Source organism: Sminthopsis crassicaudata, chromosome 4 (genome assembly GCF_048593235.1).
Source record: "Sminthopsis crassicaudata isolate SCR6 chromosome 4, ASM4859323v1, whole genome shotgun sequence".
Classification (NCBI taxonomy): Eukaryota; Metazoa; Chordata; class Mammalia; order Dasyuromorphia; family Dasyuridae; genus Sminthopsis; species Sminthopsis crassicaudata.
The window spans coordinates 161944341-161968107 of NC_133620.1; the positions used below are offsets into that span (position 1 = coordinate 161944341).

The 23767-nt window shown below is 33.1% G+C and overlaps 1 protein-coding gene and 1 long non-coding RNA gene across 2 annotated transcripts in view; both read left to right on the plus strand.

Moving 5' to 3' along the window:
- The window catches only part of LOC141565942 (uncharacterized), a 40867-nt gene extending 20506 nt beyond the window's left edge, over nt 1-20361 (plus strand). The window contains exon 2 of the long non-coding RNA XR_012489185.1: nt 20142-20361. This is a non-coding gene — a long non-coding RNA (uncharacterized LOC141565942). The remainder of the gene's footprint in view (nt 1-20141) is intronic.
- AHI1 (Abelson helper integration site 1) overlaps nt 1-23767 on the plus strand; it is a 227732-nt gene that overhangs the window by 138884 nt on the left and 65081 nt on the right.

Sequence of the window (23767 nt, forward strand, 5' to 3'; positions counted from 1 at the left end):
TCTGCCTTACTGCATTTGATTTTGAGGTTTTTATGTCCTAGTATATGGTCAATTTTTGTATAGGTTCCATGAACTGCTAAGAAGAAAGTATACTCCTTTCTGTCTCCATTTAGCTTTCGCCAAAGATCTATCATATCAAACTTTTCTAGTTTCTATTTACCTCTTTGACTTCTTTCTTATTTATTTTGTGGTTTGATTTATCTAATTCTGAGATTGCAAGTTTGAGATCTCCCACTGTTATAGTTTTGCTGTCTATTTCTTCTTGCAGCTCTCTTAATTTCTCTTTTTAAGAATTTCGATGCTGCACCACTTAGTGGATATATATTTAATATTGATACTGTTTCATTATTGATGCTACCCTTTAGCAGGATATAGTGCACTTCCTTATCTCTTTTAATTAGATCAATTTTTGTTTTTGCTTGATCTGAGATGAGGATGGCTACCCCTGCTTTTTTGGCTTCGCCTGAAGCATAGTAGATTCTGCTCCACCCTTTTACTTTTAGTTTGAATGTATCACCTTGTTTCAGGTGTGTTTCCTGTAAACAACATATAGTAGGATTCTGACTTATGATCCAATCTGCTAACTGCTTCCTTTTTATGAGGGAGTTTATCCCATTCACATTTATGGTTAGAATGATTAATTCTATATTGCTTGTTATCCTGTTAACCCCTGCTTATGCTTTTCTCCTTTCCTTCCCTCTTACCCCCTACCCAGTATTAAACTTGTGAACACCACTTGCTTTTCACAGCCCTCCCTTTTTAGTATCCTCCCCCACCTTAAAGTTCCTCCTCTTATTTTACCCCTTTTCCTCACAATTTCTGTATTCCCTTCCCCTTAGCTTACTCCTTTCCTCTCACTTTTCAATGAAGTGGAAGAAGTTTCACCATAAATCGAATATGTCTATTGATACACACTTATTTTCATCTCCCTCCTTTCTTTCTCTTAGATATAATAGGTTACCTTTGCCTCTTCATGAGATGTAGTACCACCACTTTACACTTTTTTATGATATAATTTCCTTTGCACCTCTAGTTTCTAGGACAAATTATACATATGTTCTTTACATATTTTTTTGGCAGAAGTATAGTTTTCAAGATTTCTTTTTACCTTTTTAGAAATCTCTTGAGTTCTGTATTTGAAGATCAAACATTTTATGTAGGTCTGTTTTTTTCATCAAAAATAGATGGAATTCATTTATTTCATTAAATGTCCATCTTCTTCCCTGGAAAACGATGCTCATTTTTGCTGGGTAAGTTATTCTTGGCTGCATACAAAGTTCCTTAGCCTTTCAGAATATCATGTTCCAGGCCCTTCGTTATTTTAATGCGGACGCTGCTAGATCCTGGGTTATCCTTATTGTGGCTCCTCCATATCTGAATTGCTTTTTTCTAGCAGCTTCCAGTATTTTATCCTTTGTCTGATGGTCCTTGAACTTGGCCACTATATTTCTTGGCGTTTTGATTTTAGGGTCCCTTTCAGTAGGTGATCAATGAATTTTTTCAATGTCTATTTTACCCTCTGTTTCCAAAACATCTGGGCAGTTCTCTTTGATAATTTCCTAGAAAATAGTGTCCAGGCTCTTTTTTTCCTCACATTTTTCAGAAAGTCTGATTATTCTCAAATTGTCTCTCCTGGATCTGTTTTCCAGGTCTGTTGTCTTTCTAATAAGGTACTTGACATTCTTTTCAATTGTTTCATTTCTCTGGTTTTGCTTGACTCCCTCTTGGTTTCTCTTTGAGTCATTCATTTCTACTTGTTCAAGTCTAATTTTCAATGATGTATTTTCTTCACTCACTTTTTTTATATCTTTTTTAATTGTCCAATTGGGTTTTTATCTTCTATGGAATTTTTTTCCATTTTATCCATTTTAGTTTTTAGAGAGCTGTTTTCTTTTTCCAGCTCACTAATCCTGTTTTCCTTGGAGTTGTTTACCTTTTTCAGCTCACTAATGTTGTTTCTCAATGATTTGTTTTCTTTATCCACTCTGTCTTTAAATGCTGGGATAACTTCTCCGGCTCTCTTGCCAAGCTTCCCTTTCCTTTACCCATTTCTCTTCTAGCTCTCTTGTGAGAGCCTTTTTGATTTCCTCTATGAGATTCTTTTATATTGAGAAGCAGCTCATATCCCCCTTAGGGGATTCCTCTGAGGACAGTCTGTTTTTAGTCTCCTCAGTGTTTGAAGTCTGCTCTCTCTCCATACAGAAGCTGTCAATGGTTAGAGCCCTTTTGAATTTTTTGTTCATTTTGTCAGAGCGGGAATTGAAGAAAACAAATTGACAAGAGAAACAATTGGTCTGTTTTGGGGGGGATGGGGCTGAATGGTGTTAATGGGCTTCCTCCACAGACTGGGGTGAGGGCAGCAGTGAGGCACTAACGAGACAGAGATGGCTGCACTGAGTCTGGGCTCTGAGGCTCTGAGAACTCATTGAGTCAGTCCAGGTGGTTGGGGGTAGTCACATTCTGAGAGACACTAGCTTTCTGGGGTTTTAATCTTCAACTCCGGTGTTTATACCCTCTCCACTGCTCCTGGCTTGCTGCCAAGATGGAGTATCCACACTGGGGTAAAATCCTTTTCACAGAAACAGCAGAGATCATAACCCTCCCCCTCCAGTCTGAGCTGTGTGAGCTGCCTATCTCGCTCTGGCTTGCCTGCCCTCAGTCTGCGCCCAGTCTGATTGACCCTCCCCCGAGCAAACACGGACCTTTTCTGGCGACTTTCAAGGATGTCTTCTCTTGGTGATTATTTGTGGGTTTCTTTCTCGGTCAAGCATTAACTCTGAGGCTTGTCATGAAATAAGTTCTGAGAGAAAACGCAGAGCTCAAGCAGCTGTCTGCCTCCACGCCGCCATCTTGGCGGGAAGTCCAGAAAATTCTTTTCCATGCAGTGGCAAATTCCAGATATTCAGGAAAGAGACCAAATAATTGTTCCAGTTGGTTTGTACACAACATTGTCTCTTTATGATGATTGGTTACTGATATTTGCTATGTCAAGATAATCCTACATATTAAATAAATCTATCTGATTGCCCTTTATTTAAAAAAAAAAATCTTTAGAGGAACTGACAGGGAATTCTATAGAACACCTAGGCTAAGAACTATTTGTTTTTTTATAAAAGACGAATAAGTACATCATCTACTCTTACTTTCAGAAGAGAAATTCTTTTCCCCCATTATCCCAATTTATTGCCTGACTTATTTTTCTAGGTTACCAGTGTGAATTCATTCTAAGAGCTAAGAATAAATGTGAGTTCAGGCTACATTCTTAAATTATATTATTTCTCTTGAATTTTACCTTGAAAAGGTGAAATTAATATATAAAAATGGATGCATTTCCCTTACAATGTCCAAGTTATTGCTTATTAAGTTTGGGGGAGGCAGAATGGAATTAATAATGCATTGTGTAATATTAAAGTAATTCCTTGATTAATGTACACCAGAAAAACAGTAAATCAAACAGCATTTTCCTAAAGATTAAATCAAATTCTCCTAAAGTAGTTGGACACCTTAGTATATTTGCCACATTAATAATAGTTAACCAAAATATATAACTTTTGGAAACTTTGTCATTTTTATTTATAGGATATCTTAAACCACCCTTGTTTAATTTGATTACCTATCCTTCCTCATCCCCTTTTAAATACTATTTCACTTCAGCAGATCTATTTCTGAGTTCAAGTTCTTTAATTTGTTTCAATAATACAAAATTACAATTCAGTTAGATGTTCTTATAGATGCCTTACTTTAATGACTCTTTCCCCTTAGATTAATACAGACTGGGATTGTATTTTGCCTTTCTTTGTACTATCAGCACTTAGCACTATGCCTGGCACATAGTAAGCAATTAATAAATAATTTTCGATTATATTTATTGACTATTAGCTTCATTTGATTCTGTAATTTCTATATTGAACAAACTAGTTGAATAAATTTTATTGAAGGGGGAAAAGTTTAAATTAATCTGTATGTTCCCACCAAATTAATTTAGGAGGGATAAAAGTTATTATATTTTAAGACTAATGAAAGAATAAAAATTACAAAGGATAAAAGATGTAGCATTTTTCTCATTATATTGTTTTTTAATGAAATGAGGGATTTACAAAAGAAGCTATTACTTCTGTATGATTCTGGCATAAACCAAAGCTTTTAAACATTGATTAAGACAGTCATGCTGTTATAAATTAATTTCTGAGTTCATAAATTATGTCATTATATAAGGAATCAAAAGAAAAAATGGTTAGTTGAGGTTGTAATTAAATATGATTAATTCAACAACGGCATGAAATACATGTAAAATTAATACAGATTTTAATTTTTTCTCAAACTGTTCCAAACTTGCATAGTAAATAATTATCTATATTCTCAATATAGATTTTTTTACCTTTAGTTTCATTTATGAGACTTGAAAATAGGAGGAGAAAAATCCATTTTAAATTCATTAAGAAATCATCCAAATATATTTTCTCAATAATTATTTGTTATATGCTATGTGCCACTTGCTGTACTAGGTGTTTGTCTCATACACACACACACACACACACACACACACACACACACACACACACACACAATCCTAGCTCTTAATGTGCACAAATATTAGTAAATAAAAACTAAATATATGCAAAATAATCAAAATTAAAAGACAACATTAGATTTAGGGTTTTTGGAGGAAGCATTAGTAGTTGTGAACATCAGTAAATGCTTCACACAAGAAATGGCATTTAAATAGAATTCTGAAGATGTAAGGAGTGCTGTGAGAACGTGCATAGGTGTTGCTATAGTATTTCACCCTACAGCCATCCAGAAGTGATAGTGCTACTTTCATTCCTCAGTGTGCGGATTCAGATAACAGCAAATGCACAAAGTTACTGACCATGCTGGGGGGGGGGGGGGAGGGGAAGGAGGGGATATCCATAAAACAAAAAATGGAAAAGAGAACTAGTCAGAACAGGCATTTTTCATAAGTCTCTCATCAGTCTCCTGGCTCAGTCCTTTGATGTATTGGCCCATTTAATTATCCCGACTAAAGCAGTCTTACCCTGTCTCTTCTCCCTTTCCTTCCCCATGGGTTAACGAAGGAACTCTAGGAGGATCCTACTCATGAACAGTTCTTAAGGGCTGCTGCTTCTTTGTTTCTTGTGATTCCTGTGTCCCTGTTCGGACGCCATATGTTGTGATACAGGAGCCACCTGCCAGTGGCTAATAGAAGTCTAACTCAGACCTGTAAAATGGATCTCTTCACGTGAGAGGAACATGATGATACAAGGAGAGCGAGAGGCAGTTTCTGTTCTCTGACCTCTCTGCTCTTCCCTCTTGCCTCCAATTAATTTCATTTTCAATCCACAAGGAACATCTGCGAAGGCTGTTTTGCAACTCCTTCAAGTTTATGATTTACAGCTGTGGAAGCTCTTGGAGAATTGACCTGTCTCTTCATCTAGGCATAGTCCTTAACAAATAGGGAATACATTTTAGAGCTTCATATACAAGTACATAGCAGTTTGTTGAAGACAGAGAATTGGGGCTGTGTGAGTGGATTGTAAAGTGAAGGAAGGAAGTAATGTCAAATGAAGCTAGAAAGATGGTTTGGGACAAGTTTTGAAGAGCTTCAAATGCCAAATAGAGGAATTAATATTTGATACTAGGGGCAACATGAAGCCATGGGGGGTTATTGAGTAGGAAAGTGACCTGCTTAGTTCTTCACTTGAGGAAAAACATTTTGGACTCTTTAAAGAGAGAGACTAAAGCAGAATGACCAATTAGGAAGCCACTGCAAAATTGCAAGTACTAGGAGTGATGAGGGCCTAGACTAAGGTTATGAGAAGCACACAGAAAAGGAGTTGGATGTGAGAAATATTAAGATGATAGAAAAGACAAAGATATACTCCCACACCATCTCTTGGCAACCAATAGGATGTCCACAAATATTGTACGTTGCATATTTTTTCAGTTATTTTTGGGTGTATTGATCACTTATGCTGGTTTTTTCCATTTTCCTTTTTTTTTTTAATTTTTGGTTTTTTAATACTATATGACATCTGTGATAACTCTCTGGAAGAAGAAGGGTTAATAGAAATTTTAGCAATGGAAACAATAACTAAAGATGTCATTAAAATATACTTAACAAAACAGTTATTAAAAGAATCAAATCTGGAATCATATGAAAATACAATATGATTTTTAAAAAACTTATTAGGTTCATAATTCAGTCTTTCTAGCACTTAATATGTTTCATCTGAAGTGTATTAGAGCTGTTTAAATTATCTCATTGAAAAATGAACTTCAGAATTTATTCTGCCAATTTAAGTGCACACTCATAATAGGTAAATGTGATTATAAAAATGTTTTTTAAGATATAAAGAACAATGAATCTGCAAATATCCATGTATTTATATATGCAACAAAATATGTTATCTGAAGTGGTCCTTTAAGTCATGTAAAATTAATATACAAAGAGCACTTATTACATGGCAAATCTTCATAAAATGTCACTTAATGTAACTTTATAGAATGCAGTATATTGTCATGGAGAAATTACAGACAAGATTCAGACAACATGGAATTTGCCTTGACTGTATATTACTTGTGAGACTGGGCAAGTCATCTGACTTAAAATGAGAGTTGTAATAGATGAATTTGAAGGACTCTGATAGCGCCAAATACCTGAGTTTGTTATCTTATGTAACAGTTTGATGTGTATTTGTATATATTGAATCATAGGATTTGGACATGGAAGTAATATAGTTGAAAGAGTCTTGGATTTGGAATCATAAGATCTTTAAGTTCTGAAACTGCTACTTAACTTCCATGTGGGGATAAGTCATTTATCCCTCCAGATTTGTTTCTCACAGATTCAAAAACAAATTGAGGTATAATCTAAAAATTATTGGACTTTCTAAAAACTTGAATACTTATAAAATACTTGAATACTAAAACTTAAGAAATCATGAATAAAAATTACCAATACCTGTTAAAACCTAAGGGCAAAAGGAAAATAGAAATAATCCAGTAGTTGCATCCTTAATGAGAAACTTCAAAATGAAAACTCCCAGGAATACACTGCAAGTAGCCAGAAAGAAAATACTTTAAAACTCACGTAAGACCTGACAACTACAATTTTAAAGGAGTGGAGAGCATGCAATACATTTTTTAGAAGACAAAAGAGAGAGGTTTATAACCAAGAAAAACTTACATGATAAAATTTAGTATAATCTTGTGGAACAAAATAAAATGCATCTTTCATTAAATAGGGGTTTTTCCAGCATTCCTGATGAAGAGAGCAGAAATGAAAAGGCATTTTGAAATTCAAAGGAATCAGAAGAAATGTAGGAAGGTATTACTTTGAGTTTTTGGAAGGGGATCTAATTTTAATGAGGTGTTTATATTCTGGTAAAGGAAGAAGAAACAAGTGTGTTTTAAAAACTAATGACTTTAAAAGTCTTAATTGAAGATCTGTTATAACTCTTATTTTAAGTCAGTTGATTTGCCCACAGTCACACATAGAAGACATGGGACTTGAAATAGGAATTGATAGATATTGATAATCATAAGAAAATAAATGAAAGGAAAGGGGTAGGAAAAGAATGGAGGATGGGGAGAAAGAGAGATAAAGAAATTTTAAGTGATCTCTACTGTGGATACAAAGAAAGGTTAAAAAAAAAAAGAAGAAAGAAAAGTCTAATTAAAAGAGGGACAGGGTACCAGAACATGCTGGTAGTAGAAGTCTGAATGAAAATTGATAAGGTAAGAATACCAGCTAAGGGAAGGTAGGGGCCCCAAAAAGGAAGACAGGGATCATCAAAGACTATTTTCCCCTCAATTTTGCCAATGACTTGCCATACTTAAGAGTCAAAGGAACTGCTCCTCATGTATGCTTCTTAGGCAAAAAAAGTAAAATGCCAGTTACATATACTTTGTATCTTATTACTTGGTAACAGTAGCTATGTATCAAAATAATTAATTAAATCTGGAACCAGAAATCTTTTGATTATTAAATCAGGAATAAGTAGCACACTTTATTTGGCTTTAAGCTTGTTTCAGAAAGCATTGGGAAGAAGGTATATACTGATTTTAAGTCCTCATTAGTTTTTCTTTGAATAACCTAATGGTTTCCCTGACATTAGTTAAGCTATTATTCTTGCATTTTTTTAGATTTAGTCAGTTTGGGATCTGAATTGTTGGTAGCATATGATGTCACTGAATTTACTGGTAATGTTTTCTGGAAATGAATATCTGTCACTAGCTGAAAGTGTTAACTTAAGAGGCCAGTTAGACTCAGGACAAATTTTTGTGGTAATGACAAGGGCCTGAGAGATAATGCTGACATATATTTTCCAAAATTTTAACTGTTTGCTGGAAATGTTTTCCTTGAATATAATTTACATGAAAATGTGCTATATACTCCTCAGTGATGTTGCTGGAAGATTTATCATTTTCTGGGTTGTTCTTAATCAGCAAACTCATTTAAAAGTCACAAAACAAAGATGATGAGAAATATGGAAACTGGAAAGGGTCTATGTGCTGTGACTAGTCATTTTTTTAATCATGTAAGGAACTTTGCATTATAAATGGCTAGCATGAAATTTGGAACAGCAATTTAGTCCTCTTACATTAGAGGCAGACTTTTTAAAATCAAGTTGTCAAAGCTAATTTGTAGGTATCTAATCTTCTTTGTAGAAGCCTACTAATTAAAAAGTCAGTCCACTGCAGACTCCCAATTTTTTTAAAATTTTATTTCAAATACAATATCAACAAGTACCGGTATAGCAAAAGATATCATAAAATGCATTTGGCCCAGTTTCACAGGTTAAGCTAAGCTAAAACTCTGAACACTAGTTAATAGTAATGACCTCTCATGAGGATAGTATGTCAAATCACTTCATAAATTGCCTCATTTGTTAAAAATACACAAGATGGCTTTCTGAGAATCTGCTTATCTTAAAGAATGTTTGATTTTTTGGAGATAATATCTGTGATTATATGATTATGAAGAAATCTATTAAGTAAAGACATTGAATCTTTAATATTACTTTCCTATTAAATTTTACTATGAAGTGAGATCTTCCTTGTTAGATACTCATTATCAAGTAGATTGGGATTTTTTTTTTTTTTGCAGGGTGGAGGGTGGAAGAAGAGATGAAGAAAGGGAGTGAATATCAACATTCAGTTGTCTTTGTTTTCCTTTCTTTCTTTTTTTTTTTTTTTTCCTCTGCAATGCCTCTCCTAGACTTTCCACTTAATAAGTATTGTCATGATAAATTTCTTGCCTTCACTAATAAAGGAGAGGGGAATGGTAGGAGAATTTGACATTATTACACTTGAAAACCTACTACTAAAGATAGGATATGTATACATGCAAAGTATTAAGGTAAAGTAGACTAAGGCAATTTTTACTATATGCATGATTTTCAAAGGAAGAAGAAAACACAGGACAGGAGAATGAATATGCTATGAATGTAAAAAGCAGCAAGATTAGAGTTAGTGCAGCTTACCTGTATGAGTGATTTGTCTATCTCTAGCACTTATTTGCAAAAATGAAGGATTGGTCATCACAGAATCAAAACATTTCTGAGTTGGAAAGGACTTCAGAAACATCTTAAATCTATTCTTAACACTTACTGAACAAGAATCTCTTCTGCTTCATGCTTGAGCAATATCATCCAGGTTTTGGTCGAATATATCCAGGGAAGGGGAATTTATTCTACAACTTTCCAAGATAGCCACTTCCATTTTTAGAAAATTCTTAATTGTTAGGGCATTTTAAGAACTTAAAAATACTATTTCACCACTTCATGAATTGAATTGAATGAAATATATACCTGACCTCAATTTCATTGTTAGGAATCTTTTTTTTTTTTTAATGAAACTTAAACTTTTTTCTTTTTTCATACATTACAAATTTAGACCTGGAAGGGACCTTAGAGATCAAATAAGCAATGCTCTTATTTTGCAGAAGAGAAAATAAAGTTTAGAAAGATTGTGACTTACACTTACCTAGTAACCATCTAAAGTGGGATTTGAAGCCAACTCTTCCTGATTCCAAATCCATCACACAATCTGTTGTGTCCAGTTCCTTCTGTTTTTAGTGCTTTCCTCTGGAGCCAAGCAGAATAACTAATCCCATTTTCCACTAACCAACTATGATTTCCTTCCAGGGTCTTTTTTTTGCTTCAGGTAATTGTCTCTCCCCACCTCCATTCTTTCAAAAAGACCTCATGTGACATTTATTTATAACAAACAAACAAAACAACCTAGGGATTTTGTCCCAAATAGTTTCATGTAGTGATTTCTTTAAGTGCAGCACTTCTACCAGACCCTTTGGGAGCTACTTGACCATGCCCAAATCACTCTGGCTCTCATTGATTGGCCAACTGTAGGTTCCAGCCCAAGCCTCACTTGGTCATTATTTGGGTTTTGATGGTTCTGAGTGTAAAAAGCAATGGTTTTGTTCTGGCTGGAAACCATGAGAGTCTTCCTTCTCAGATTGATTTAATTTCTTATTTAGCCTGAATCATATAACCTCTTAGCAGACAAACTGAGAACCTGGGAAAGACCTTAGCTTAAAAAGATCAAGGTCTCCCACTGCATCCAGGAACATCTCCAGGCATCCTGATCTATATCTTGCCATTGGACTCAGATGACTCCTGCTGAATTTGCAGAGACCTGCCTCTCTAATATCTGATTCATTTGCGTGTCAAGACATCACCTTCCATAAGTCATTGGTCCTCCTTGAGAACAAAGAACAAGCAACAACATATGACATGATTTTAACATTTAACTATCTTGATTGCACTCTTCAGGGTACCCTCCAATTTATCTGTCCATCTGTTTGTCTATTTATTCTTCTGTCTATCTGTTCATCTATCTATCCATCCATCCATCTATCTATCTATCTATCTATCTGTCTATCTATCTATCTGTCTGTCTGTCTGTCTATCTCTCTAAGTTGTAGCATCAGTAATTGAATAGTGAACTTGATATTTTCTAACCAAAGTAAAATACAATGGAGTTATCTTCTACCTCTGGACAATGTCTCTCCAGTAGTCTCACAAGTAGCTCTTTAGCTACTATATCACATTGTTAACTCTTGATTTTGAAGTCTCCTAAAACACTCAGATAAATCCTCTTATGCTTATTATTTACCTCCTGATTCAAAAATGGTCTCAAGGCATAGAAAGAATCATTTGTTTGGACATGGTAACTGAATTCTTTTGTTTAGATTGATTGTACTTATTTGTAATGAGATTTTTTTCCTTCAGTTTTTATTTGGAGAAAATTGAGGAGTGAGTGAGTAATAGTAATGATGCCCCCTAAAAAAGGAAGTAAAAGAGAACATGATCAAAACTTTTTTAATGCACAGAAAAAAACAAAAGTGAAGTCAGAAGGAAGCACAGACAAGTTTTAAAAGTAACATAATGAATTTATTATATAGTTTTTAAAACTACAAGCAGTAGCAATGTTGTATGTATTCACTTTCAGCCCTGTATGAATTTAATAGCCTGCCTATGCTATATTTCCAGGTTTCTTCATTCATCACAAATCATTTTTTCTAATATTATTTACTTGGGCTGATATGAAAGAAGAATATCTAAATACTCTTTTTAAAGTACTATTGAAAATCTGCTTATTTTTTTTAATGCTACTTTCCTTTGCTGTTCTGCTTATCAAATCAATATTTAATTATATAACAATTAGAATGTTACAATTTGTGAGCTCCAGAGGTAGAATTCATAGCTAAGAATTAGAAATTTTTGTTTTGTTAATAAGTGATAATTGTTTTCATAATTTCTCATTATTATTGTTAATTAAAAAAAACTTAATCTTGCAAAAGAGAAAACGAAACAACTGCTATATAGGGAGCAAAGCTCAATGATATATATACTCCTTTTGGCTTATAAATGTAGATTTTATCTTTAATTATCCAAATAAAAGGAAAGAGTGTCAATTTGACCATGAACTGTTCAGCATTTATATTTGACATTGATATGTGTCATATTACATTTGATTACATTTCAAAATACACTTTTTAAAAGTTAACACTAAAATTTAATTTATCCTCCTTAAACATATACTGATAACTGGGAAGTAAACTATAAGAGGAAGTAAAGTGTTTTAAGAAAGAACATAAAAAGTTGATTACATATCTACAAATACAACAAATTGTTTTTGTTATTTATGGTGTAGAATTATTGGTATGATACTTTAAAATTTCCAGTTACAAAGATTTCATTATTTTTTATTTATAAATCTTGTCTTTCACCTTATGAGAGCTTAAACCTAATTAACCAATTATTTACTTATACTTAAAAATCCTTTTTAACTATTACTCTTTTCTACAAAATTTGGTATTGCATTCCAATTAAGAAATGAGGTTGTAGTAGTGATGGAGAAATCTTTAATAATATCCTTTCTCTGCTATTGAATTTAATGAATTACTATAAATTACTATATTGGTGCAAAATTATGGATGTTTGCATTCATTTAAAATATGAGCATATAGCAAATTAAAACTCAAAGTATCATGTCCATCACATTTAGAAAATTCCATTAGGGTTCAAAGGGGCAGCTGTTTAGTTTAGTGGGTAATATACCAGGCCTGAAATCAGGAAGATTCATCTTCCTGAGTCCAAATCTAGCCTCAGACACGAGTATGTAACCCTCAGCAAGTCACTTAGCCTCAGTTTCCTCAATTGTAAAATGAGTTGGAAAAGGTAATGATAAACCATTTCAGTATCTTTGCCACAAAAATCCTAAATGGGAATACAAATAAGTGAACACAACTGAAATAAATGATAACATTGAGACTCATTAATACTGCTATAATATTTTAGTGATGGCAAAATATGAAAATAAAAAGAGGGGTCAACTGTGCTCTCAGTAGTTCTTATATATATAACTTGTTGCCTTTGGAATTTTTGATTCTTAAGATAACTGCTATCCTATCAGATTCATACCAGGATTTGTAGAGAAAAATATTTATTGAGGATAAATGATCAACTACCTTTTGTAACATAACACTTTATACACATATATATGTATATGTATACATATATATATGTATTTATATATATACTTTATTGCCTTTAAAATGATACTTCTCCACCATTTCATAAATATCGATATGATAATTATAATAACAAGAATAATTATATATTTTAGTAGTATTTTAAAATATTTATAACAATAATATAAGATTAATGCTAACAGTTCTTTTAAGAGACATGAAGTTGTATTTGACAGATATGTAGAAAAGTTCAGTGATGGTTCACTCAATGAAAATGTTACAGAACTAATATTGGTAATATTTGATCCTTAGTCCTGAGGTCAGACCTTAGGACATGGCATAACAGAAGTAGATTAATAGGCTTTGGATTCCTGTTGTTATGAGTTCTTTCTGTTTGATATTTGGGAAGTGCAGGATGGATTTTAAGAGCATACATAAGAAATTTATGTTTAGAAAGAGCGGAAAGGTGAAGTGCAATAGCTGATAAATGAATTCTTTTAAATTAAGAAAGTGTCAAATATGTGACTATTAAATTGCTTTATATATAGTTTAAATTTTATCTGACTGCCATGCCTCCTCTGATAATCTGCATCTAAGGGTCTTGAGAATTCCAATTTCAGAGGGATTGGAGAAAAGTCCTCAGGGAATACAAACCAACGTCCTTGACCTCCAAAATCCCATTTCCATACACCTTTGCCCATCCAGAATAAAAGAAGCTGCCTTTACTAAAAAACTAGATTCCCCATTGAAAGGATTGAAGTTTAACCTAAAAGTGCATATTACCTCGGTAATACTTTTATCATCTATAGTAGAGTCACTTACATAATTCCAAATCTTTTCCATTTTAAAAAACCTCTCATCCATACTTTCCATAAAGAAAAATCAAATTCAATCTGTGGTACAGAAGCAGCTTTCACTTAATGGATAGAGCACTAGTTGGGCCTGGACTCAAGAAGGCCTAAGATTAAATCCAGCCTCAGACTAGCTATGGGACTCTTACCATCTCTCTGGGCCTCAGTTTTATCATCTGCAAAATAGGGCTTAATAGTTGTGATTAGGATCAAACAAGTTAACACTTGTAAAATTAAATGTTATTTTCTCCATTTATCAAATGAGAAAACTGAAGCATAAGAGAGGCTGGCTTATGTAAGTGACCACAATGGCTGGTAGCAAAGTTAAGACCAGAAATATTTTCCCTGAAACTAAGCTCTTTGCTTTTTCTATTAATCATATCATAGAGTTTAGACCTGGAAGAAATTATTTAGAGATCATCATCCCATTCAACCTCTTCCCTTATAAAGAAGGAAACAGATAAATTAATTGATTTGTTTAAAATGACATGGTAATGGATGTAGAATTTGAACTTGGGTCTTCAAATTCCAAATCCAGTTTTCTTCCCAGTATTCCATGCTACAGGGGCTAACCTTTACCTTTGCCTTACTTGTTTTATCTGGATATTTTCACTAGACACAAGCATGTCAATCTCCAAGTTCAGAAAACCCTTTTCTATAAATCTGTATATTCATGTTTACATGCTCTTGATGAATGGATTGCCATTACTGTCATAACTGATACAAGCAAACCACCCAAATCTCAGTTCTTAGGCCAACTTATTGCTGTTTTGTTCTGTAATCATATCTCCTATTAACTTGCATCTCTGAGCCCAATATTAGGTTTTATAGACTTTAAGTGCTATAGATAAGACAGAAAGCTCAGTAAGGGCCACAGTAAGGGCTGACTGAGGGCCTATTTGATTTGCCTTTATTATGGGTTTCTTGGAGCATGGTGCTGCACTCATAGAAGGAGTTCAGTGTATACTTATTGATTTATAAAACATGTCAGGAACATATCTCTTGCTTAAACAATAATATGACAAAGTATAATAACTGTTAAATTACAAGTATGTTTGTGATTGTCACCAAATAATTTCTTTTATAAATCTGAGATCTTATGCAAAAAAGAATTAATCAATGTTAAATTCATCATTTAACCTGTCAACCCATGCAGCCCATACTTTAGGCAACCAAATCTCACAAAAACATAGCTCGTATAACTATTAATGTCTTTTGATTAATATGTAGTGTGATCTCTCATTCAAAGCTTTATCCTCCTACATACAGTTACAGTTTAGAATTTTCTACCATTCATTGAAAGCTCCAAACATGTAATTTTGAATGAGAGGGTCTCTATATATGGAAAACTGAAATGTATAAGTAAATGCATTTGTTTCTCTGTTAAATAAAGACATCTCTTTAATTAGAAAAGTCTCAATAATCAAAATCTTAACTTTGCAGGAACCTGTCTTTTCCAAAAAGGAAGATATACCAGTGAGACAGAGATGTGTTCTGGCTTTTTTAAACTACACTACTATAAAAATAGTTTAGAGAAGGCTTTCATTTCTCTAGAGCAGTTCATCAACTTTAGCAAAAGTTGACATTGGTTTTTTGCCTATGTACTTATTGGGATAAGTTCACACATTCCTCCTCAAAGATCTTGTGCCTGCCTGTACAGTTAAACTGAGCCTCTGTTTACTTAATTGTAATCACACACAAATCAGCTTTGTGGGTGGAAAAGGGAGAAACTTTGGCACACAAAAGAGGAAGTGACCTCCATTCAGTATTTGCAGGTGACAAAAAGGGAAAAAAGAACAGAGGAAGATTAATTATAACAAGTAATTTTAGGACTCTTGTCCATTGATCTATACAGTACCACAGAATAAATAACTCAGTGTTCTTAATTTCATAATCAAGTAACCTTTGCTCTTATCATGCATATTTGGCATAAACATTAAGAAGATGTCAATAAAATAATGAGTTGATTTTTTTTTCTTCTCTAAGGAATATTTCAAGTTAAAAAAATTTCCCACAGAGCAAAAGAATAATTTCAATATTATTAGATAGAATAGGTCTAATCATGTTTAACATAATTCAGTATTCCAAATAATAATAATAATAGACATTTGTTGAGTTTGTCATATGAATAGTATTAACAATAAATTCATAGGGCCATAAGAGTTAACTATAGAAGGGAAGTAATTAATCCTCCTCACTCCCCCCACCCAATCTGAAGTCCAAATTTTCCAGCAAGTTCTTATAGTTGCTAAGTAGAAAAGCAAAGATTAAAACACAGTGCTCCTTCTGAACCTAGGCTTCTTTTCCCTCTTCCACAGAAGGAAAGTTTATACTTTTATATAGTTTTCAAAGAGAAATGTGGATTTTTACTTTTCATAGGTCTTTTATGAAAAGGGTGAGATTTTTTTTATTTGAAATGAAACTATATTGTTAGCGCTTTACAACAGATTTCTAGAAAGGACTTGAGCAGTTTGTCTTTTAGTGTTTTGGGAGGAGGAGGCTGGGGGGGAGTTGGGTATATTAGATCTGTGATTTCATTATTATATGGTGATCCCAGGAAGAAACTTCCTCTACCAAGGCAACTCAGCACTTTCTTTACAAATTAAAGATGAAAGAGATGAAGTGACTTGCATGGGGTCATATAGCCATTATATATCAGAAGTGATATTTGAATCCAGGTCTAGTTATCTCCACAAAGTTTTATTCTGATGCCTTATCTAGGCATGAAAGTGACATTTGGTTCTGAAGGGCCAGCCAAAGAAAGCGTAATTTATTGTAGATTCTATTATAGTCAAAAAGCTTCAAATAAGATCTCAACAATAGACTTTGCTTCCTTTCCAAAGATCATCCTAACTAAATAGGGAGAGGCTTATTATTAGTAGACTTGGGTACTTGGTGATATAAATATTTGACTATGTCACTAGTTAAAATAAAGAAAAATAGGCTCAGTTGTGTATAGGCCATTTCAGTTTCTACAGTAATGATACAAGTGTGTCTCAGAAGGGAGTAGAGAATAGTAAGAAACATACAGATTTTAGATTATCTATAAGTATTAACTTTAGCTGTTGGTGTCCTAAATGTGAGATCTGTATCTAGTGACCAGTGGGTGGTCATACAATTAGAGGAATGCAACATAACAATTTTGACAATCTCAAAAGGAAATTGTAACTAAATATTAAGATAATTCCCAGATTCTCCTAAGAAGAGACAAATGATTTGGTGAAGTTAGGTTTTCCATGTATCCAAAATCAAGAGCAAACATCATTTCGTGGCACATTTTGTCATTTTGTATGGCAGGGCTCATGATAAATTTTTGAGTCCACTAAATTGTACTTTATATACAACCATCTTAACAAAAGTACAGCATCTTACAAAGAATTTGATGACTTTAAGTTAAATCAACATTTTTTAATATTCAGTGAGTTTTATATATACATGGAGATATGGCAAAAATATATAAATATCATTCAAAAGTGTAGAGGATGGAACTTTGGAGAGGTATACTTGAAACAAGTATACTTGAAATAAGGTATTAACTCAGTGGAATTTATGAGATGGCTGTTCTTTTGTTCACATATATACTTAGTACTTAGCATAGTGATGTAATGGCTCTCTAAGATGATTCATAATCAGTATGCTATAATGATGTAATTACAAGGGCTTACAAGGACTGGAAGATAGACATTCTATCTTTGACTATCCTTATGGTAGCTCTCTTCCCTCCTACAATATGAGAGAGACTGGCAGACCTGCAGATTGGCAGAGGAGACTGGGTCAGACTATGCAGACACGGACTGTGAAGGGGACAATAACAATTTTGGATTTTATTTCTGACTATCCTCGTGGTGATTATTCTGCTGAGTCCCAAGGCTGGTCCCAAGGCCCTCCAGAAAGCTAGCCCAAACATTACACAAAAGAAAAAAGTATATAATTCCAGTGACTTCTATCACTTCAGCTCACTATCATCGTTATGTAAGTGGTTCCCAGATTTCTGTATCCAGCCTCATTTTCTCTCTTGAGTTTCAGTACTGCACCACAAATTGCTTTTTAGATATTCCAAAATGAATGGATTAGAGATATCTCAAATTCATCATATCCAGTACGGAATTCATAATCTTTTTTTCCTCAAACTGTCCCCTCTTTCAAACTTTCCTATTTGTACTAAAGGCATCTTTTCAGTCTTCCATCATATCCTGGACTTTTCATTATTCCAGTCAGTAGCCAAATCTCTTTTCTATCTATTTTTCTACTCCAGTAACCACCATTATAGGTCAGGTTCTTCATACCTTTCAATTAAAGTACTGCAATAAGGTCTAATTGCTCCTGATTGCCTCAAGTCTCTTACAACTATGAATCCCACTGACCCTCACCTACATCATCCCTTCTCTTCTTGTCTACCCTCCTTCACTTTGAGATCAAAATACAAATCAGCATAAGTGACCATTCTACTCAGCAATTACCTATTGACTCTGATAAATACAGACTAGTCTAGTTTTTAAAATCCAAATCAGCCTGGCCAAACTATCTTTACAGCCCCATTGAATGTCTCCATTGGAGATAAGTTGGACCTTCTCCCATCCTCTTTAGTCCATTCAGAGTGGCTTTCCTCACACACAACACTCTCATCTCCTTATCTTTTCACTGACTCCCACATATCCCTAGAATGTACTCCTTCCTTATTTCTGCTTTATAAAGTTCCTCTTCCTTTAATATTCTGCCCAGGGTCATAAAGCTCCATAAAGCCATTCTTAATTCTCCCCATCTGCTGGCATTCTCCTTCCCACACTATCTTGTATTTAAATACTTTGTATATATCTATTTAAGTGCTTATTATCATGCTGAATAAAATATGGTTTTTGTGGGTAGGAATTACTTCATTGTTTTAGCTTGTTCCCCTAATGCCTAGTATGATACCTGACATATATAATGTATACTAAATGAATGCTTGTTGCCTGATTGATTGGCAGAAGCCTTGCTTCTTTATATCATAAATATATATAAATATTCATAAATTGTTCAATAAATCAATTAATTAATAAACATTTATTATCTGCTTTCCATGTGACAGATTCTGTGCTCAGTTCCAGGGATTCAAAGAAAAAGCAAAAATCTTCTTTACCATTAAAGACCTTACATTCTAATGAAGGAAATAACAATTATATACAATATATAAGTAGAAAGTCAATATGAGCGAAATAGGACCTAATGTAGGATATGTTTAAATTAACCGAAAATTAGCTGTTCCTTTTTAGATCCCCCATCATCTAACTATCCCAATTCATACTTTAAGATGGTTCTGGGGTTGTGAATTATCTTTAATTCACACCACATTTCACCATTCATTTGTTGTAAACCTGCTTAGTCATAGAATAATTTATAGAATGATTGTTTTTCCAGTCTCTTTTTTAAGACCAAAACTTAACTCTACTGTGTCCAGGAGAAAACCATGATAAATAGGTTAATAATAGGGGCAGAACACATCATACTCCAGGCATTTATCACATCTTCCAGAAAGAAGTTCCACTGGAATTAGTTTTCTCCTGCTACATACACCTCTCCTTCAGGTCTGAACAAGCCAGGACAATTAGCTTCTTAGATATCCCTGACTATATTATTTAGATGTCCCTTCAGACTCTCCACTCCAAGAAAAACTTAAAGATAAAACTTTCCTTCTATCTGTGCTTATTTTCATCTCCAAATGAATTATAAGCCAAGGGTCTTACCCATTATTGCTATATCTTTGTATAGTATACATCTCTTCATGGTAGCAGGCTAAAATACCCCATTCCAGCCTTCCAAATCTTGAGTACATGTGTGATTAACAATAAAGAAGTATTTGTTTTTCTTTTTTCTTAAGGAAGATTTCTCTGGTGACAAATCTTCCTGATAAACAACCCTCTCTCCTTATCAGTCCAGTGCTCTATTTGTTCCATATAAGAAAGAGAAACAAGTCTAAATCCCTTGGCTGGACTTCAGATGACACTCTCCCCATCACCCTCCCACCCAATCTATCATTGGCCGCTTTTTTTTAGGATCATAAATTCAGATCTGGATTGAATTATAAAATTGAAAATAAAATTGGATGTCAATAAAAATTGAAAATTAAAATAAAAATGAATTATAAAATGTATTGGAGGAGGGAAGGGACAGGAAACTGAAAGACTATTCTAGTCATCCAGGGATAAGGTAAAGACCTAAGCTGGAATTATGATAATAGAAACAAAAAAGATAGAGATCTAATCTAATAGAGATCCCAGTAATTTTTAAGACTTTTTTTTCCCTTAACATTCTAGATACTGAAGAAGAGAGAGGGAGTAATCAAAGATTATTCCAAGATTTCATTTCTGGGTGACTTAGGAGCATGTTGGCACTACTGACAAAAATAGACATCTCAGAAGGAACATTCATAATCCCAGAATAGGATTGAAAGAAGCAAATGGACTACAGATTGGATATCTCCAGAGAATCAAATGGGGAAGCAGCTAAAAACAAATAAAATAATATATACCTTCAGATTCATGCTTGAGAATTCCTGCTACTGGGGTTTTCTGAAGAGAAAAGGTTCCAGATTTCTGTGTTGCTCCTGATCTGTGTCATACTGTCACCCTCACCCTGTATCCCTGCTCACATTGTTTCCCACTCTGAACTAGGTTATTAAGGCTGTGACAGTGGCTTTGTCCAAAATACAAATGCTATTTTATTCTGTACGTATTTCTGATATTTTAAATTCCCTACCTTGTGCCTAATTTTTAGACATAAATATTTTATATGTAAGTATTTATAAACATTTTTCTCAATTTGAAGCCCACCCTAACCTTCCCCTTGGTTTCTTACCAGAAAATATTGAAGAACTCATAATTTACACATTATTTTATTCAACAAACCTTTATTAAGTGCCTACTTTATGCAAATGTGCTATGCTAGAGTTATAAAACCTATGCTAGGTTATAAAAAGACAGATGAGACAATAATTTTATTTCAACAGTCCCTCAAGAACTAACCTGTACAGGAGAGAATCAGATTGGCTATTTGATTACTTTTATGGAATTCCATCTTGAAAGATGGACCCTTGACATGGAAAACAGAACCAATCAGCAGCAAGATTTAGAAATAAAATTGGAGGACCTCAAACTGTGTCCCACAGTGTTTTTCAATCTTCCTAGTGTATTCTTTTATAATATTAAAACTTTCACTATGACAATATCTTTTGCTTTGTTTTTGTTCTAAATTAATAATTTCTTATTTTTCATAAATATTAAATTTTCATATTAGTCATAGATTTCTAGAGATAAAGATGTTAGTTTATATAAGTACTTTTGTATGTAGTATTTTAACTGAGTAAAGTTTATATTAAGATTTTAAAAGGCTTCAGATATAATTGTTGCTTAATGAATCACTAAATAAATTCTGAAGTGACAAATTAAAAATGATTGTTATTAGATTTTAAAACTTTCTTTACAAAATAATATATTTAATTAGAAGAGGTTAAAGACAAACATTATACAACAAAACACTTAGCTATTTAATACATTTAACAACATGTTTTTAACCTCACACATTGAAATTATGGAGTTAGGCAGAGGGGATTTCATTGTCTAAGGAATAAAAATTAACAGCTTTAATTTTATATTTCATTATATGTTAATCCCACAATTTTGTTCATGATAATTTTAAAACAAAAATATTTTTACTGAGGCTAATAGAGGTAGCATTTAACCTTCAGGCAAATATGCAACTATGTAGTTTTGGAAAGCAGATATTTATGCTTATTAAGTCAGAACATCTGGTTCTTTGTCATGTAAATATTTAATAAAGATACTTTGTGTCATTTTTCCCTCTATAAAATTCCTAATTGCCAAAATGTAATATCTTCGTTTTTGTTTTAAAAAATACATAAACATCAGCATCAAGCAGCAACCTAATGATATATTCATTTATAAATTATTAATTTTTCATATTGTAAAATTATTAATTCCATTAAAAATTCAGTTTTTAAAACAATAATTTAATATCTGAAATTAGTTTAAAATTGGACTAAGAATACTTTATTATAATCAAGATTAATTAAGAAAAGTTTCATTTTGTTTTGTTTTAAATGAATGGAGGGCAATATATTAAAAAAAAAAAAAAAAGATTCACTTATTTATTTTTATTTCAATACCCGAATTGAAATTTTAGCTTATATCAATTTGAACAATTCACTTTGTAGCTGTGGGCTTCAGTTTTCTCATCTGTACAATGAAACTGAGCTGACTATATGATTTCTTAGATCTTAAGTTTATGGTGCTATTGATCTGCTCTGCTGAGTGATAAATATATTCAAAATAGAAATTCCTTATCTAAAATTTCATGCTTTTTCTGAACACTTATTCTCCCTTTCATATATTTAGAATGTATTGTGTTTTATGATAATTAAATCTTCTGATAATAATAGTAATAGCTTACATTTACATTTTTAAAAATATTTATTTTACATGCACTTATAATATGTCCCTCCTATTGCTTTCCATTAAAAAAAAAATAAAGGTAAAATTCTCATCATAAACATGTATAGCCCAGAAAAACAAATTTTCACATTGTCTGAAAAAATTTATAGCTCTGAATTTTATCACCTCTTGAGCAGGAAATGAGTGACATCTTTCATCTTTAATCTTCTGGATTTATGGTTTAGTATTACATTATTTAGAGTTCCAAATTATTTTAATGTTGCCTTTCCTTGTATTCATTATTAATAATATTATCATTAAGCAAAAAAATCACAAAAATCACCTTTAGTTCTATACATTCCATTTTCACTTATAATAGTAGGAATAGCAGAAAAGAGGTCAGAGAATGCTTGGACAATTTCAGAAAGCCTAAAAGCATTGCCTTCTGGTACTCTAAATATGAGATGGTTGGCCACTGACCAGTGAGTGAGTCATCATGCTAAAGGAGGAACTGAATCACACCAATATTGATATTCTTTCTTAAATTAGAAGACAAAAGAAAATTGCCTCCAAATGGCTTATAGTCCCTCTGTGTAGAAACAAATAAAGGAATTGGCACCAAAAGCACCAAGAAACATCATTTCCATAGATATTTGGACATCTCACATGATAGTGCTCATCCTGAGCATAAGCAAAAAGATTGTCATGCAGGTAACAGACTAGTAGTTACTGGTAGACTTTAACAAAACATTTGACCAATTCTCTCATATTGTCCTTGTTAACAAAATGGAGAGTACAGATAGATAGATTTGAACTTAGTTGAATGGCCAAGCATAAAAAGTCATCTGAAAGAAAAATCTCTATGGTAACATCCCTTAAAAGTTTGCCATTTCTGCCTGTAACCCTATAAAGGGCAGAACTATTTTATTAGTGATGTGAATTTAAATATGAATGAAATTTATGTATTAGATATTCAAATGACACAAAGCTGGGAGAAATTGAAACATTACCAGATAATTGATTTGATTGGGGGGGGGGGACATTGAATTAAAGCTTTTTTTTATTTTCAAAACATAGACATAGATAATTTTCAACATTCACCTTTACAAAATGTTTTATTACAATGTTTTTCTCTTCCCTTCCTCCATCTCCTCCTCTTAGATGGCAAGTAATCCAATATGTTAAACATATGCAATTCTTCTATACATATTCCACAATTTCGATCATCGATTTTGAATCCAAAAAGGCCTCAGCAGGATATAAATTTGGGGCAGTAGGGAAGGATAAGGCATAGCTAAGATGTGATATGTAATGCCAACTTATAACATTGGATTAAAAAATTAACTTCATAAATATAGGATTGGAAAGAAAGCAACAAGAGTATGATGGGATAGCAAGGAAAAAGAATACAATTTTAGGCAGCAATAAAAGAATAATAGTGGGGGAAATGATAGTCCTTGTTACTACCCCATTGTGGGGAGAAGACATCCACT